Genomic DNA, 11,024 nt, shown 5'->3' on the forward strand with positions numbered 1-11,024 from the left:
GGCATTAAACCTCTTAACTTTAATAGTTGTTAATATGCTGACAAACATTTTTTTATGATTTAGGACTCAATATTTGATCACTGTTTATAAAAAAACTTTACTTAATTTAATTTAGATTAATATTACTGATATAGTATTAATTTAAAATACAAATAATGGCTCTGATTCTTTACTTTAACTGTGTGTTACAGTTAGAAAATATGTTATTTGTTGTATGTTACAGTATGTTATTTTAAGCTAGAAAATGAATGTTTTTTTAATAAATATTAATTAATCTTTAGTTTGCAGTAAAATAAATTGCTCTGAAATGGATACCAGTCTGACCCACGCCCCAAGCTCAAATTATAAGATACCTAACAAAACCTTGGTTAATTTTGGTTCATTAGTTTGTAAAATCTGGCCGTACATTATGCCATTTATTGCACTGCTTCTTGCTTCATAAAATGACAATTGTATTAATAGCCCAGTAACAGTTATTAAAGGGTGTTTGCCTATTATACTCCCAGGTTTTTTACTAACTTTTATTACGATCTACTCCGTTTTTGGGGTGAAACATTTTTACACGTAAAAATATTTAGTAAATTTGAAAGCTGTAAAGTCACATTTATTTCCTATCCGAAATTAAATTGGGTGATGTAATCAAAAATATTAAAGCAATTTAATTGAGTAGCAAAAACAATTGAGTAAAATAACTAAAAATGTTACTTTGATGTAGCTGAAAATTTTGTGAATATTTTTTAACAAAACAATTTTTGTATTAACTTAATGTGATGAATTTATTTAAACTCAGTGATTGTACACACATTTTTTGCTAAAAATTAAAAACAGTGTACATGTTACAAAAACAATGAGCTGAATAAACTCTTGATGTGAGGATTGACACGGGAAACAAGAGGATCCAAGCGCAGACGATGTCGGGGAGTGAAGACAGAACTTTTATTTACATAAAACATGAAAAACAAAAGCCCACGAGGGGGCAACACAACATTAAACAAGATATTATGAACACTGACTAAACATGATGAATGAATGAACTAGACTAAGATGACACACTACTGAACAATAATGATAGCATGACACGACACGAATGATCACAATGATGAACGTAAAACGCAAAATGCACAAAAAGCACCATTCGCGATCTGTATAGTTACAAAGTTCGTTCTCAATTCTGAAGAGATCGCTGATCCAGAGACCTAGCCTACCTAAAACGCCTCAATCTGAAATGCCCCAAGGCATTTCCAACTTTGCTAGGAAATTCTTGCGCTTGTGATTTACAGACTGTAAGTGTGCTTTAATTAAAATATTTAATGTTGACTAAAAAAAAAAAAAAACTACAGCTCACAGATTCTAAGTTAGTTTAAGTTTGTCACACGTAAGATTAACATAGAACTATCAGGAAAAATTTTTTTACCATTAGTGCAGTAGTCACAAGTGTTTTGTTTTAGACCAAGGGTTTCAAACTCGAGGCCAAATCCGTCCCGCCCCCTCATTTTATCTGGCCCGTGAGAGCTTACAAATTATTTTATTGTTATAAGTTTTAGTTTTTACAGGTTATTTCCTACATTGAATATTTTAGCAGCCACCAAAACAAATTGTTGTCCCGCCAGTCTTTTTGTAATGCAATTATAGTGATAATGTTGAGGATTGCAAGAGAGAGAACGAGCAGTGCCCCGCACGCGCGCACTACTAGAGTGGCTGTGTCTTAATGCAAAGGCTGCAGCCTCTGGAGGTCGCATTTCCAGGCTGCATACGTCCTCAAGACTGTCTTGTTTCAGAATTTTAACATTTATAAAGTTTAACATTATTCTTAGTTTATAGTAAATAGATGTAATATGCGTATGACTTGCGAATGTAATGGTCAGGTAACTTAAATAAACCAGGCTTGATGACGCTTCATATGTGACCCCCGCAGGCTGCAGCCTTCGGTTTTATAAACGGACAGTATCTGCTCTTTCTCAGAGGTGGAAAGTAACGAATTACATTTACTCACGGTACTGTAATTGAGTAGTTTTTTTGTGTACTTTTACTTTTTTGAGTAGTTTTTAAAATCTGTACTTTTACTTTTACTTAAGTATGTTTTATTTAAATTATTGTACTTCGCTACATTTTAAATCATATCCGTTACTGAGTAAAAAAAATATTTAAAGAAGCAAGGTGATAAACACACGCAACGGATGATTGATGGGCGGGGGAACGCGCAAAAAAAACCCTGGAGACGGACGAGACAGGCGCTTGCTAATGCAGACCCACCTTAGTTCAAATCTTATGAAAGAAACCTCTGGCCATATTTAAGCGACCACTTTCCACTGACGTGAAGCGAGTGTTTAATTTCTATGAAAGGTAGAATTCATGCTCTTGAGTACGAAATTGCCAATCAGGTTTTTAGCGCTCATTTGCACAACGCGTTTTTAATACCATGCGCATTATCTTCCGAGGTCTAGCAGCTTCGCGTCAAGTCAAACACAACTTCACAACGTCCTCGAGAATGCGCAGGTCATTAGACATTGCAGAGAGAGATAGAGAGAGAGAGAGAGAGAAAGAGAGAGAGAGAGAGAGAAAGAGAAAGAGAAAGAGAGAGAGAGAGAGAGAGAGAGAGAGAGAAAGAAGAATAAAGGTCTGAAATCAGGTACCCAGGTCAGGGAAGCTAGAAGACAATAAACGTGTCAAAAGTATATAGCCATGGCACTCATCTCATTATAAGCTCATTTTAAAATAATGCATGTTACCAGCAATACATCAATTACAACCTTACTATAGTGATTGTATTTACTAGCTGCTGACCACCTTAAAAAGTGCATAACTCAAATGTAAAAATCATTAAACATTTCCATAAATGTTTCTTAGTTTTAAAAAGCTTTTTATTTTTTTACTTTTTGTTATTGCACTTTAATTGTAAAGATGTTTCTACAATTAAAAACAACTAGTTTGAGATTTATATTCCCTTGTCGTTTTTGAACTATACTAGAATCCTCCACCTCTCCCCGCTGTAAAAAAAAGTAACTTTTACTCTGAGTAAAGTTAAAATGAGTTACTTTTTACTTTTACTTGAGTTTTAGACAAGTAACTTTACTTTTACTTAAGTACAATATTTTATTACTTTTTCCACCTCTGCTCTTTCTTTCGCTCCCTTTCATGTGCACGCTCACACGCATGCAGCGAGGAAATGTTTTCCATCTTGTTTACAGAAATGTTTTGCGATGATGTCCAGCAGGGATTAGTTAACAACGCGTCTATTCCCGCTAAATACAATAACTTTGTTATTATGCAGAGAAAATAATGCAATGTATAGTAATTAAAGAGTTGATGTATTCATACAGTCGTTCAAATACAACCGGCCCTTTGAGAGCAACCGTAATGCTGATGTGGCCCGGGATGAAATTGAGTTTGACACCCCTGTTTTAAACAGACCAGCACCCATATCACCCAGTAGGCCAAGACAGCTTGCCCACTGATGCTAAGCAGGGCTGAGCCTGGTCAGTACTTGGATGGGAGACCACCTGGGAAAGTCAGGTTGCTGCTGGTAGAGGGGGGTGGTCTGTGTGGGTCCTAACATCCCAGTATAGTGACGTGGACACTATACTGTCAAAAAGCACCGTCTTTCAGAAGAGACGTTAAACCGAGGTCCTGACTCTCTGTGGTTGTTAAATATCCCAGGATGTCATTTAAAAAAAGAGTAGGGATGTGCCCCGGCATCCTGGCCAAAAACTTGGTCTACTAATCATCCTCATATCTACTTGTAACACTCTGCAACTATTATAAGTCATGGAGTGTACAAAAATAATAAAGGGGAAGATGCTCTCCTTTAAAACAGTAAAATAGGATAACAGAATATCATGAGACAGACACCAATAACTTTTAACTTGCCCAAGTGTATTATACAACAGACAACGATAGATACAATAACAAAATATATACAAGACAAACAACGATTTCCAAGTAATACCGTGAATGTGCGTGTATGTGTGTGCGTATATTTACAAGTGCGGATCAGTCCCACCGGTGATGATAGCAACCAGGAGCATAATCCAACGAAGTGAGTGTGAAGGTGTCTTCCCAGGTGAATAATCCAATAAACCGATATATTCCTCAGGGAAAGGTATCTTCACAGTGACAGCAATTGTGTACAGTATTTAGCGATCGCCTACCAACCAACAACACGCTGTTGCGCACATCGGAACCGGCGCCATATACAGTATGTACATAACGGAAGTGTCACGGCCAGGGGCGGACCCAAATATACCAAAGGTCACACCCCTCTCAACTCTTCCACCTCGAGGAGTTTCCCAAGACCACCCCTATGACCAGACAGACGAGTATACTACGTTTAAAATAAACTTTATTTAAATATTTAAAAAGGAAAAAGGGAAAGGGAAAAAGGGCAAGTTTAAAAACTAATGTGGCTTCTTCTGCCCTCCAGGGCCACTCGTGACAAGGACCGGGGACAGGGGCTCCTTAAGGCACTGGTCCTAGAACCCGTGGCGCACTCCGCTTCTTCCTGGAGGCAGAATCAAGAACAGAAAGGTTATCACAATGTGCTTTGATGCGATTTTACTGCTGCTCTAACTCCCCGTCTTCTCTCTCTCTCCTATGTCTTAGGTTCGTTGTTCTGCAGCCGCTACTGGAAGCAGAGATCGTTAGTGGACCATGCAGGGAAACAACTCACAACACTGGGGATCCTCGTTCACAAGGGCATTCGTCAAGACACAGGTACGTGGTTGCTGTAAACACAGGTCAATAGCGCTTCACAGAGGTAGGTTACTCACAACACTGGGGGTCTTCGTTCACACAGAGCGCTCCTTGTGACACAGGTAAGTGATTGCTGTAAGCACAAGTCAATAACACTTCACAGAGGTAAGTCGCTCACAACACTGGGGATCTTCGTTCACACAGAGCATTCCTTGTGACACAGGTAAGTGATTGCTGTAAGCACAAGTCAATAACACTTCACAGAGGTAAGTTACTCACAACACTGGGGATCTTCGTCCACACAGAGCATTCCTTGAGACACAGGTAAGTGGTTGCTGTACGCACAGGTCAATAACACTTCACAAAGGTAAGTTATTCACAACACTGGGGGTCTTCGTTCACACAGAGCATTTCTTGAGACACAGGTAACCGGGTAAGTTACTCGCAGCCCTAGGGGTCTTTATACTCACTCACAGGCAGTGGACTTTCGCTACAGCGTCGGTGCACCGTGTTCCTTCACCCGTCCACTCAAACTTCTCGGGCGTCGTAGGGACTGATGGGTCCAGTGGCACGGAGCCGAACGCTTCCCGAACTCCCCCTCTTGTTTCCACGACCGGGGTCCCGAGTTGGGGCGAACTTTCGTTGAGGCTCCGCCACCACGAGCTGCTGTTGGATAGGTCGAACACACACACAACTATGACCCTCAATCCGCACAGTGCACTTCCAAAAATACTCACTCCTATCCACCACTGGGTTTCACCACTGCCCGCTCTATCGAAGAGTGGAGCTCTCTCTAACACACCCGGGGCCAAGGCTGAATTTCACTCTCTCCATAGGACTCGGGCCACAACAGATGTAATCCTCTCACGATTCGTCCGAGGCCGGGCGGTTTGGTCGCTACAAGCATGGGAGAAGTGACGTAGCAGAAACTAGTGAGAGTGAGATGGAGAATGAGGAAGCGGGAGAAACAAATTGTGGATGGGAGAAAGTTATTTCTAGGAAAGAACAAAAGAGAAGAAGATCTAATAGTGATAATAGTTTAAATGCTAAATCTCTGAAGTCAGGTGAGGATGATACTGGAGGAAATGTAAGACAACAGGCAGAAATAAAGGTAAAAAAAATTGTATTTCCCCATGTTCTTTGAATCCATTGAAGTTATCAAAAGCGTTATACAACGCAGTAGGAACTGTGTCAGTTAAGCCATTGAGAGATGGAAGTTTAATCATTACATGTGTTGATAACAGACAAAGAGACCTTTTGGTTAAAATGACAACGTAGAGGAAAAGCCATGTGTGGCAAGTGTGAAGAGGAGGACCATGAGTATGGTAAATGTAAGCAAGGTGTTAAAGTTAAATGCTGTAATTGTGGAGGAGAGCACAGTGCTGCGTGTAAAGGGTGTGAGGTGCACAAACGCACAGTAGAGGTTCAGCGAATTAAAGTAAAGGAAAAGGTAACATATGCTGAAGCAATTAAACAAGTTAAAGGAAAAAAAAGAAGCAGTGTTAACTGCAGGAGTCGGTCCCGGAATACCTGGACAGAATCATTAATGGTACTCTCAGGAAGACAGATCGGAAAAGAGGTAAAGTCAAACAATGTAAAGTTTAAAGCCTTCATAGCAGAAGTTATCAATTGCTCTGCTCAACCAACGAGTAAAACCGAGAAAATCAAAATCATTATAAAAGCAGCACAGAAATACATTGGTGTGGGGAAAATAACTATAGATAGCGTGATTGATTTACTACTAGCAGAGATTGGATGAGAGGAATCACAAACATTATGACTGTGTCTATTATTCAGTGGAATGCTAGAAGCTTAATTGCTAATGGTCAGGAGCTGAAGAATTTTACTGAGGAATAAAAAGACAAACCCAATATTATCTGTATACAGGAGACATGGTTAAAACCAACACTGGATTTCATTATATATGGATATACAGTAGTGCGTGTGAAAGGATGGCGTCCGGGCCTATAGTCCAATATATTGGTAACTCCGGTGCGTAACTCCAAAAAATTAGATCAATGCAGAAAAGAAAGGTCCGCACACAGTAATCCAAGTAATGTCAAACATTTATTCTGTGCCGAAAAAATCCAATGGCCAAAGATGCAAAAATACAAAAGTTTCGGGCTTAGCCCATCATCAATGTAATTAGTCCACCTGACTCTATGACGTAACATATATACGTTTCCGCTAATTAGACAACATATACCATGTTTGCTTGTATAGCGTGTCCCTAGTGGTAGATCACAGAACTTACATTTAAAGCCTTGAATGCAAATACACTTCTTCATTTTCTATTAGAATACAACCTGATCAATCATGAATATCGTGTATGGATATATAAATACTTAGATACCAAAACCCATATATAGTTACCCGAATTATCAGAAATATATATATACATATATAAAAATAAATATATATATATATATATATATATATACACATATGTTTAGCAATGTAATATAACTATATATTATGTGCATAACACAGAGAATAATATCAAAGGACATCCATCAAGCTATATCTCTATACATACCCATTCACCAGCATAATCTATGCTGTGAATGAAGAGATTCTCAAGACAAACAGATACTACACTATGTCTCCCAAAATATCACCAAGAAATTCAGAAATGTCTGGTTCACAAAAAACATGATAAATTCAATTCTTCTATTAAACTGCCCGGATGCATTGTTCATAAAGTAGAGATCCAAAAACATTCCCTTTGGAGCAGTTTTCTTTCTAGATCGCCACCCCTACATGCGGGTTTAACATGTTCAATGATAGTAAAACTCAGGGAGGATAAAGGATGTTCCGCGTCAGAAAAATGTTTAGCAATAGGCGATTTTTCATCCTTGCGTCTTATCGCGCTGTTATGTTTAATGATACGTGTTTTTATGGCTCTATTCGTTTTCCCTACGTATGGTTTTGAGCACGGACATGTGATTAAATATACCACGTTCGATGTTAGGCAGGTCGTAAATTGTTTAATTCTATATGTTTGATCCGTGACCGAACAAGTGAAAGTGTTATTCCTACATGCCGCACATGTACGACAGGGAAAAAACCCACTGTTTCTTCTTAAACGTCCTTCCTTTGAGTTCTGCATTATGTGACTATCAGCTTTAACCAGCATGTCCCAAATATTTCTAGCTCTGTAATGAGAAAATAAGGGTAATTCAGCAAACAAAGGTCGCCCTATCGGGTCACTCCTCAGTACATGCCAATGTTTGCGTATAGATTCTTTAATGTGATGACTCCGTCGTGTGTAAGTTGTGGTACAGATATACGGGGCATTTTTTGCTCTCTTAGGGATGGTCTCATTATTGTTGACTCTATTCAAAGCTTCTTCAAGCCAGGTAGATGGATATCCTCTCAAACTAAATTGTTTGTACATCTTCCTAATTTCTGTATTAAAGTCAGAATCGTTAGTGCAGATACGTTTAATTCTCAAAAACTGCGTGTATGGAAGCCCTCTTTTCAAATACGTTGGATGCGCGCTCGAAGCATGTAAAATGCTATTTTTGTCGGTCGGTTTGGTATACAAAGTGGTGACAAACTTATTACCCTCTCTGAACACTCTAGTGTCAAGGAAAGTGACAGATCTAGCATCACAAACTGCACTGAATTTGATGGTTTCAATCATATTATTCAAATGTAACAGAAACTCATTAAACAATTCAACAGTCCCTACAAATATACAAAACACATCATCCACATATCTTTTCCACATAACAATATTATTGTAGAAAGGATTATTATTCCACACATATCTCTCCTCTAGATACCCCATGAATAGACAAGCATAATCAGGTGAAAATCTCGATCCCATAGCTGCCCCTTGTTTTTGTAAATAGTACTTATCTCCACAGAGAAAAAAATTCAGGATGGAGATCATATCCATAAGGAATGTGGTAGGCGGGTTTTGATCCGTCCGTAAATTCAAAAAGTATTGAATGGCAATCATACCTTTCTCATGTGGAATGTTTGTATACAGTGACACTACATCCATCGTAGCGAGGAAGATGTTCTGGGTCGTGTTCTCAATATGTAACTTGGACAATTGTTCAATAAAGTCCCTGGTGTCTCTAAGGTAGGAAGGTAGCGTCACAACTAATGGTCTTAAAATCCGATCTATGTACACCGACATGGGTTCCAAAAGGCTGTCATTGTATGCTACAATCGGACGTCCCGGTGGGTTCTCCAAGGTTTTATGAACTTTTGGTAAAACATATATGCATGGTGTAGTCGGATGGTTATTGCACAGAAATTTCTGCTCGGTCTGACTAATGTATCCTTTCTCATATGCATCAAGCCAAAAATTATCAATTTCTTGTTTGAACTCCACAGTGGGATTACGTTCCAAAACTTGATAACAATCTCCATTAGCAAGTTGTGACCGTATTTCAGATGTATATTGCTGTCGATCCATTATCCGCTGGTTTCCAAATAACCTCGTGTTTTTTACCAAGTGCGGCTAGAGTTCTCTGTTCATAAATGCCATAATCTTTCCCTATAATTCCTGACATCATATTCTCAATATCCTGATCGACGAGGTTGCAGAAGGTAGTGATGGTTGCATTAATTACTGGAGGGCAAAAAACGCTTCTAGGTCTTACAGTCCGTGTATATATACAGTAAAGACAGTGCGCAAAGACAGGGACACTGTAGGAGGTGGAGTGGCTACATTTATTCAACCGGGGATAAATTATAGATATATTGAATTGAATATGCTGGTAGATGTAGAAGTAGTCCTGGTGGATATATGGATAGAACTAAGACTAAAATCATCAACTTTTATAATCCTTGTAAAAAAATCATGAGAGAAATGCTAGATAGGGTGTATGAGGGCGAAAATGGAAAGGTAATATTATGTGGAGATTTTAATGCTCACAACACTTTGTGGAGAGGAACAAAAGTGGATGAAAATGGAAGTACTATTGAGGAATTTATGGATGAAAATAAATTAATATGATGTACTAGATTTGATGCATTTCATCGCAGAGCCGGCCCAGCCACTAAACGACACATGCAATTGCAAAGGGCCTCGTGGCCAGCAGAGGGCCCCCTAAAGTCACTTAGCTAGTGGTTGAAAAAAATCATTCATCAAAAGTAACAAAATAAATATAAATATTCATTATTTATTATTATGGCAATGTTAAAAAGGCTTTTACTTGTTATTATAGTTATTATGAAAGTTCGCTAATAAGATCTCTTTCTTGCCGAGATTGATTGCGACACACAGCATCCAGCGCAGCAGCCAATCAGTGCCCGCGATCTATGTGCAGGCGAGCATCCCTCCCACAGAACGCAAGTTGAGTTGAGCCGGATCGCTGATACAGACGCAAACTTTTGCTGTTGCTTTAAGGACAATTTCTTTAATGTTATGTGTGTTTGTGCGTAAATGCGAAGTAAGTGGATCTTATTTGACTTCGGTAATGACCAAACCTGTGTTCTGTTTGACTTCTCTTTCTTATATTTGCCATCATAACGTGAATTGGTTTATTAAGCTTAATAATTAATATTTAAACGGTTTAACGTGGTAAATTAATTCTGTTACGCTTATATTTCACGTATGCCATTGTCATTTCTACATATTTATGTCATTAGTGTAATTATATTGTTAAACGTCTGAATTTAAAGTGTTTTATGTGTAAGAGTAAACAAACTCATGCGCATGGCATATGCGTGGTACATGCCCAGACAGCACACCGTTGTTAAACCACCTGCTAGCCTTTGCAAAAGTGTATAATGTCACTGTTCAGTCTTTAATATTTAAACTATAGCAATGCATATGACATACAGTAGCCAGCTTTGTTAGATTAATGTTATGAATGCAATGTTAATAGTTAATCTTCAATTATTAATATTATTTGCAAGTTAATTGTTATTATCCACGAACCTATGTTTGTGTCAGATTTAGCTCATCTCAAACAAGCCTATTAACTTTTGTTATGCTATTTAAGTAAGGGATTATATATAGTGAGGCGGTTGTTATAGCGAATGTTAAGTACTATTAACCTTTGTGGTATTATTGTTAATTTTGTTTATTTGAAAAATTTAAACATTTAAGTGTTATATTTATTATTTTATAATATTTAATTAAATGTTATTCTATTTACTCTATTTCATTTAAATTATATATAGGCTGTTGTTTGTGCCTCTTAAACTCTGGTGTCAATTAAAAATGTTTCTTTGATGGTCAGTGAAAATCACTTTATCAGTCTTTTTATTCAGCAAGTTCATCAGTGTGTGTTTGTTGCACTGCACTGCCATTCAGTTCACTCAGTGGTATCATACTTTTCTGATAGACATCAAACATGGAACTCAAATCA

The sequence above is a fragment of the Paramisgurnus dabryanus genome, chromosome 3 (genome assembly GCF_030506205.2).
Source record: "Paramisgurnus dabryanus chromosome 3, PD_genome_1.1, whole genome shotgun sequence".
NCBI lineage: Eukaryota > Metazoa > Chordata > Actinopteri > Cypriniformes > Cobitidae > Paramisgurnus > Paramisgurnus dabryanus.